Consider the following 8,968-nt stretch of genomic DNA (forward strand, 5'->3'; position numbering starts at 1 on the left):
GTGAAGCGTTTAAGTGATGAATGAAGTGCTGTGCACAGGAGGCTTTTTAAACGCTCTTCTGTAAACATTCATGGAAAGGTGGAGATAAAATTAAACATGAAACATGCCTGCTCTCAGCTACAGCCAACATCCCTGCTCTCAGCGTACAGGCCAACATGCCCTGCTCTCACGCTACAGGCCAACATGCCCTGCTCTCAGCTACAGGCACAGCACGCTCTCAGCTACGGCACACTGCTCTCTCAGCTAAAGGCCAACATGCCCTGCTCATCAGGTTACAGCAACATGCAGCCTCAGCTACAGCCAACATGCACTGCTCTCAGCTACAGCCAACATGCACTGCTCTCAGCACAGGCCACATGCACTGCTCTCAGCTACAGGCTCCACTACAGGCCAACATGCACTGCTCTCAGCTACAGGCCAACATGCACTGCTCTCAGCTACAGCCAACATGCCCTGCTCCAGCTACAGGCCAACATGCCCTGCTCTCAGCTACAGCCAACATGCCCTGCTCTCAGTACAGGCCAACATCCTGCTCTAGCTACAGGCCAACATGCTGCTCTCAGCTACAGGCCAACATGCCACTGCTCTCTCAGCTACAGGCCAACATGCATGGTGCTCGATGGCAAGTATAATGACTCTTAATGTACTGTGTGAAGAATAGGGTCATTAGACTGCGTAGTAGTGTCGTAATTTTACATAACATCACTGAATGGAAATGAAAAAGTGTCAAGGCTCATTTCTAACCAGGTTACTAACATTACAGAAGGAAAGAGGAAGGAAGGAAAGGCAATGTGTTGTGGATGTGATGGGAGCTGAGGCCTCTTAGCTGAGTTAACAAAATGTAAAACCAGCCACCAAACGTCCCTGGAGAACAGGAGGTGAAAAGAGCCCAGTGAACCACAGAAGCGAACCCAGCCAACCACCAGCCAGAAACCCAGCCAGACCCAGCCAGACCAGCCAGACCAAGCCAGAACCAAGCCAAACCCAGCAGACCAACCAGACCAAGCCAAACCCGCAGGGACCCAGCTAACCCAGCCAGACCCAGCCAGGAACCCGCAGCCAGACCCAGCCAAACCCAGCTAGACCCAGCCAAACCCAGCTAGACCCAAGCCAAACCAAGCCAGACCAAACCAAGCCAGACCCAACCAGACCAAGCAATGGAAAAAATTAAGAGGTAACAGTAACTGTTACAGAGAACACCAACACAGACATCAGACATCACAGGGACAGGAGAGACCAGCATCACATGGCTACAGGGACCAGATAGAGACCAGCCATACATGGCTACAGGGGACAGGTAGGACCAGCCATCACATGGCTACAGGGGACAGCGTAGAGACCAGCCATCACATTGGCCTACAGGGACAGGTAGAGAACCAGCATCACATGGTACAGGGACAGGTAAGACAACCATCACAGGGCACAGGGAGTAAAACCGCCAATCACATGGCTTACAGGGACAGGTAGATACCAGCAACACATGGCATACAGGGACAGGTAGAGACTAACCCATAGAAACATCTACAGGAGACAGTAGAGACTAGCCATCAGAACATCTACAGGGGAAGGTAGAGAACTAGCCATTCAATCTACCAGAGGCAGGTAGAGACCATCCACAGACAGCCACAGAGGACAGGTAGAGATAGCACAGACATCACAGGACAGGTAGATACAGCCCATCAGACATCTACCAGAGTCTGGCTGGGTTCGCTTTCTGTGGTTCACTGGGCTCTTTTCACCTCCTGTTCTCCAGGGACGTTTGGTGGCTGGTTTTACATTCTTGTTAACTCAGCTAAGAGGCCTCAGCTCCCATCACATCCACCAACACATTGCCTTTCCTTCCTTCCTCCTTTCCTTTACTGTAATGTTTAGTAACCTGGTTAGAAATGAGCCCTTGACACTTTTTCATTTTCCATTCAGTGATGTTATGTTAAAATCTTACAGCACTACTACGCAGTCTAATGACCCTATTCTTCACACAGTACATTAAGAGTCATTATACTTGCCATCCGAGCACCATGCATGTTGGCCTGTAGCTGAGAGCAGTGCATGTTGGCCTGTAGCTGAGAGCAGTGCATGTTGGCCTGTAGCTGAGAGCAGGGCATGTTGGCCTGTAGCTGAGAGCAGGGCATGTTTCATGTTTAATTTATCTCCACCTTTCCATGAATGATTTACAGAGAGGTTTAAAAAGCCCTCCTGTGCACAGCACTTCATTCCATCACTTCAAACGCTCACTCAGCTTCCTCTAACAGCAGGCGACAGCTTTACTTGTGATTCTTCACGTACTCATACTAACCTCTACATTACACTTCCTGGCCCGCTATCCAGGAAAGAAACCATGCTGAAATATATGCACACTTGCTTTTCGACCACGCGGTTACATTTCCTTCACTATTAATCATAGCATTTTCCAATGTTCATAAACATGTATTACACTATGATTTACTGTGAAATTTGTTTGGCACATGCCCTTTTTACGCCCGTCTCTATTTCATACTAGTTCAAATCACCCGGAAGACACAAGGACTAAAATTGAATTAGCCACCTATAATACTAAAACAACGACAGTATGTGTGATGCATACAATAGCAAAGTCAAGGCCTTTGAGACCTTTATATAACTCTGTTTCCCAGAACATGTTAGTCTGGTGAAATAGGGACCAAGTGTATATAATTTAAGATTCATGAATGAAATATGAGGAGCTCACATAGACTGGGTAGAATTCAGACACAAAGTTATGAGTTAAAAGCTATGGAATGGAAATGTGTCTGAAATTGCATTTGAAAGCACTCTCAAAATTCTGAGTGCCACCTCCAAAATCTGCTCAGCCTCTGGGAGGACAGACAGTGGAACAAAAACAAACCACTATTCATAGCGAATGACAACCTCAGCACAGATCATGTTTATAGTGTACATACTGTGGATTCATGTAAATTCTTCACCTGTGTTTAATGTTTTTCATCTACCCAGCCAACGCTGCTGTCCCATGTATAAAGAGACATTATAAACAAGGTGATTCGAGCCCTGAATGCTGATTGGCTGACAGCCGTGGTATATCAGACCGTATACCAGGTTATGACAAAACATTTATTATTACTGCTCTAATTACATTGGTAACCACTTTATAATAGCAATAAGGCACCTCAGAGGTTTGTGGTATATGGCCAATATACCACGGCTAAGGGCTGTGTTCAGGAACTCCACGATGCGTCGTGCATAAGAACAGCCCTTAGCCAGGGCAATGATTGGGTGGCAGGTAGCCTAGTGGTCAAAGCGTTGGGCCAATAACCGATCAGTTGCTAGATCAAATCCCTGTGCTGACAAGGTAAAAATCTGTCGATCTGCCCCTGAACAAGGCAGTTAACTCAATGTTCCTAGGTTTTCATTGTAAATAAGAATTTGTTCTTAACTGACTTGCCTGGTTAAATAAAAATAAATAAAAATGACCACACCCTGTGCCTTATTGCTTAATTCAACACTGGACACTTCCTGTTTCTTTTAATACTGTGTATTTACATACTGCATTCTTCACATACTGTATCTCATTCTAATATACACTGAGTGTACAAAACATTAAGAACACCTGCTCTTTCTGTGACGTAGCTTTCACCTGGATTCACCTGGTCAGTCTATGATCCCTTATTGGTGTCTATTGTTAAATCCACTTCAATCAGTGTAGATGAAGGGGGAGGAGACAGGTTAAAGAAGGATTTTTAAGCCTGGAGACAACTGAGACATGGATTGTGTATGTTTGCCATTCAGACGGTGAATGGGCAAGACAAAAATGTAAGTGCCTTTGAACGGGGTATGGTGGTAGGTGCCAGGCAGATAGCTGTTCCGGTGACCATATTACCGACACACCGGCAGTCATGAGTCAGGACCACAGTAAAATTCCATATGACCGTTGAGTCACGGTAATCTCCTTTTATGTACTCTGGACATGTTTTGGTAGTACCCTACTTGCTAATGACCATCGGGTCACTAATGACCTGGTACTCAGGGCTCTGCTGTTCCTCTAACCACTCTGACGTCAATGCAAATACAATCTAAAAATCACATCAAACACATCATCATCAAAACAGTATCTTGCTTTTAAAACTCACCCCACTGTGATAATCAATTTGAAGAAGTTAAACGCCTTTGAGTGTGGACTGTATTATTATGCATACTGGATGGACTGGTGACATACGTTATGCTATGCTCCAAAATGCAAAAATGTCTATCCACGAAGCTGGGAGAGAACCAATAGCCCTAGGCGATGCTGTCGGTTCATTGATTGTGCAGGGTGGCTCACAGTTAGCCTATAATTATAGTGCATTTGTATTTGATTTTGAATAACCTAGTAATATGGCATTTTTTATATTTTCATAATTAATAGGCTGAGACATTACCTTTAGCTACATATAATATCTCACCACTGTGCGTTTCCATCTCCTCCTGTCTCTCCTTTAGTCTTTTCTCGACAGCGTAGACGGGCTGTCAACAGCTTAGTGAAATTCTGTATGTTTTGTTGCAAAAACATGTTACTATCGATGTTCTCGAATAGATTTTCACTTGGTTTCCTAAATGAAGCACTGGGTAGCTGCAGGAACAGGGTTGGAGAGCCCATGGCATACAGAGTTTGGGCAGAATCACCTGTCGCGCAGCGAGAGCATGCTCCTCAAACTGTCACACCCTAATCTGTTTCACCTGTCTTTGTGCTTGTCTCCACCCCCCTCCAGGTGTCGCCCATCTTCCCCATTATCCCCAGTGTATTTACACCTGTGTTCTCTGTTTGTCTGTTGCCAGTTCATTTTGATTCATCAAGCCCACCAGAGTTTTTCCCGTGCTCCTATCTTTCCCATTTTTTTATTCTATCTATTCTGCCTGCCCTGACCCTGAGCCTGCCTGCCGTTCTGTACCTTTCTGACTCTGCTCTGGATTACTGAGCTCTGCTTGACCTGTCGTTTGCCTGCCCCAGTTTTTGTAATATACTTTTGTTATTTTGAAACTGTCTGCATCTGGGTCTTCTCCTGAGTCGTGATACAAACAGTGGTTAATGCGAGAAGTGAAATATTTGTTCTTATATGTATTTCTCAGCTGCTCATATTAAACACATGCTCCTCTATAAAACCAAAGTAGCCTACCCGGCATGATTGAAAAACTGACCGGTGGGCCTCCATTCACTGACCGAGTGCATACAGATGACATCCCTGTTCCTGCCCATTGGATAATGGGCCATTCTAAAGCAAAACTAATTATACATATTAGTAAAGACAAGATTAAATTGAGAATAATCTGATGGGTGTAAATATGATGATCACTTGATGAGAGAACAGCTGTGCAGCTTGAGGCAAGGAAAAGAGCTTAGGCTTTTTTTTGCAACTTTCTCAAATCATCAATAGCCTGTAGTCGCATTATGCATCCCATGTATGTTTTATTTTCTAAGACATTCTGAGGTTTGTATCAGTCACAACTAAAGTTGCTAAATAACTCTAAATCTAGCATATACAGTTGAAGTCGGAAGTTTACATACACTTAGGTTGGAGTCATTAAAACTTGTATTTCGACCACTCCACAAATTTCTTGTTAACAAACTATAGTTTTGGCAAGTCGGTTAGGACATCTACTTTGTGCATGACACAAGTCATTTTTCCAACAATTGTTTACAGACAGATTATTTCACTTACAATTCACTGTATCACAATTCCAGTGGGTGCACTTCACAAAATAGATGGCATCATGAGGAGGAACATTAAGTGGATATATTGAAGCAACATCTCAAGACATCAGTCAGGAAGTTAAAGCTTGGTCGCAAATGGGTCTTCCAAATGGAGAATGACCCCAAGCATACTTCCAAAGTTGTGGCAAAATGGCTTAAGGACAACAAAGTCAAGGTATTGGAGTGGCCATCACAAAGCCCTGACCACAAACCTACAGAAACTTTGTGGGCAGAACTGAAAAAGTGTGTGCGAGTAAGGAGGCCTACAAACCTGACTCAGTTACACGAGCTCTGTCAGGAGGAATGGGCCAAAATTCACTCAACTTATTGTGGGAAGCTTGTGGAAGGCTACCCAAAACGTTTGACCCAAGTTAAACAATTTAAAGGCAATGCTACCAAATACTAATTTAGTGTATGTAAACGTCTGACCCACAGGGAATGTGATGAAAGAAATAAAAGCTGAAATAAGTAATTCTCTCTACTATTATTCTGACATTTCACAGTCTTAAAATAAAGTGGTGATCCTCAATGACCTAAGGCAGGGAATTTTTAGTAGGATTAATGTCAGGAATTGTGAAAAACTGAGTTTAAATGTATTTGGCTAGGGTGTATATTTTGAAGGTTTGAAGGTAGGCCTTGAAATACATCCACAGGTACACCTCCAATTGACTCAAATGATGTCAATTAGCCTATCAGAAGCTTCTAAAACCATGACATAATTTTCTGGAATTTTCCGAGATGTTTAAAGGCACAGTCAACTTAGTGAATGTAAACTTCTGACCCACTGGAAATGTGATAAAGTGAATTATAAGATAAATGATCTGTCTGTAAACAATTGTTGGAAAAATGACTTGTGTCATGCACCAAGTAGATGTCCTAACCGACTTGGCAAAATTATAGTTTGTTAACAAGAAATGGTTGAAATACAAGTTTTAATGACTCCAACCTAAGTGTATGTTAACTTCATGCTTCAACTGTATTGTTGGTGTTGGTATAGACTGAATTTGGATGAATTACTGATAGTGTTATTTATGTTGTTAACTAGATTAGTCCTGACATTTGTGATTGTTTTTCGTTTTTGATTATTTGTGTACTTGTCTGACATTTTTACTGCACTGGTAGGAGCTAGAAACACAAACATTTCGCTGCACCCGCTATAAGATCTGCTAAACTGTGTATGCGACCAATAAACKTTGATTTGATTTATATTCTGTCTACTGCAGCAACACCATTTCACCAAATCAAGTTCTGGGTACATTATATGTAAATGTATTACCGAATAAAGGTGATTCTGATACGGATTCTGATCATACCTTACAATACAGTAGCATACAATACTATAACACTATTTTAATTTTGCCACAGGATTGGTAGTTAGTATTGAATAAATGAGTAAAAGTACCACAGCACTAAAGAAACCAGAGTAGATGGTAGTTAGTATTGAATAAATGAGTAAAAGTACCACAGCACTAAAGAAACCAGAGTAGATGGTGGTTAGATCATCAAGATAAGTTGGTAATACAGTGGCTTCTCCATTACGCCTAATATCTCACTCTGATTGGACCAAATAAAATAAAAAGGACGATAAGCTAAACTGCCTCCAGAGAATGAAAGCATCTTAACCACTGCGTACAGTATTATGTGCTCCTTCCAAATGAAAAAAAGTATTTTAATGGCATACTGTAGTATTCTTTCAYCACAAATATTTTTGATTAGCCAAACTGGACAGAATCATTCAATAATGTTTACCCAACAGGTGGCTGAATGATGTGTTACAGCATAATTGATTTGATCTTTAAATAGTAAGCAGCTAATTACAGGTACAATGTAGGCCAGTTGCTCTGGCTGAGATACCCAATGGGAACTGAGGGTTTCTCAGAGAAATGTAGCTCTACGTCATAACTATTKCCTGGAAAAGGAGTCAGATTTCGATGGTATTGTACAGCTGGGACCTGTTTGAGTCCACATCTGCCATATCTGCATATATGGTTAGTAGGGTGTATCCATACATTTACTTACATGGCCATTAATACAGAACATTATCCGACATTTTGGATATCCTTGGACTTTAGCCAATAAATGCAGAATACAAGACAYCTCAGGGAGACGGTTAGGATATCGTAATCATTACTCATCTATGGTTTGCTCAAATAACTGTGGAAGCTCAGAGACATGACGTGAATGAAATGCAATACTGACAAACTGTGGGATATTCTTAGGAGAGGAGTATCCTTGCRGAGAGAGAGAGAGAGATGAGAGAGAGGGATTTTTTTGAGCATGTCTAATTCCTACCTCCCCAGAGAGGTTTTCCATCAGGAAGGTCACTGTCTCCATTAGAGGCAACAGAACAGTCAGGAGGAACACTCACTCCTTACTGGCCACTTTTATACACTCTGATATCATCTCTACACACACTCGCTCCTTAATTAAAATACTTCCTTAGTTCCAACTCCAAAATTGACACCTTTGCAAATCTAATTATCATACACGTCATTGTAGGGATTACTTTTCCCTCGTTGACTAACTGACGATTCTGTCCCCCCAATGCCTGGCCTCAGATTGGACTAACATAATCGCCTGGAGCTATGTCTGTGTCTCAATGCATGGCCTCATGGACTAACTGACGGTCTGTCTCATACCATGGCTCATTGAACTATACTGACTGAATGTCTCTCTCATTCATGCTCATTGACTAACTGACGGTCTTGTCTCATACATGGCTCATTGACTAACTGACTAACATGTCTCTCTCATTTATGGCCTCATGACTAACTGACTGTCTACATCTCATCTGCATGGTCTATTGACTAACTGATGATCTTCTATCATGGCCTGCCATTGACTAACTGACTAATGTCTGTCTCATGCATGGCTCATTGACACCTGGACTAATTTCTGTCTCATTCATGGCCTCATTGAGCAACTGACTAATGTGCTGTGATGCACGTCTAATTGACTAACTGTTTAGCGGTTAAGGATTTAAATCAAATCAAATCAAAATTTTATTAGTCACAATCACATGGTTAGCAGATGTTAATGCGAGTGTAGCGAAATGTTGTGCTTCTAGTTCGACAATGCAGTAATAACCAACAAGTATCTTCTAACCTAAAATTCCACAACTACTACGTTAAATACACACACAAGTGTAAAGAGGATAAAGAATATGTAACTGAAGATATATGAACTGAGTGGGTGGTAACAGAACGGCACTGGCAAGATCGGCAGTAAGATGGGTATAGAGTAGACGGTATAATCCTATGAGAGATG

This window comes from Salvelinus sp. IW2-2015, linkage group LG17 (genome assembly GCF_002910315.2).
Source record: "Salvelinus sp. IW2-2015 linkage group LG17, ASM291031v2, whole genome shotgun sequence".
Classification (NCBI taxonomy): Eukaryota; Metazoa; Chordata; class Actinopteri; order Salmoniformes; family Salmonidae; genus Salvelinus; species Salvelinus sp. IW2-2015.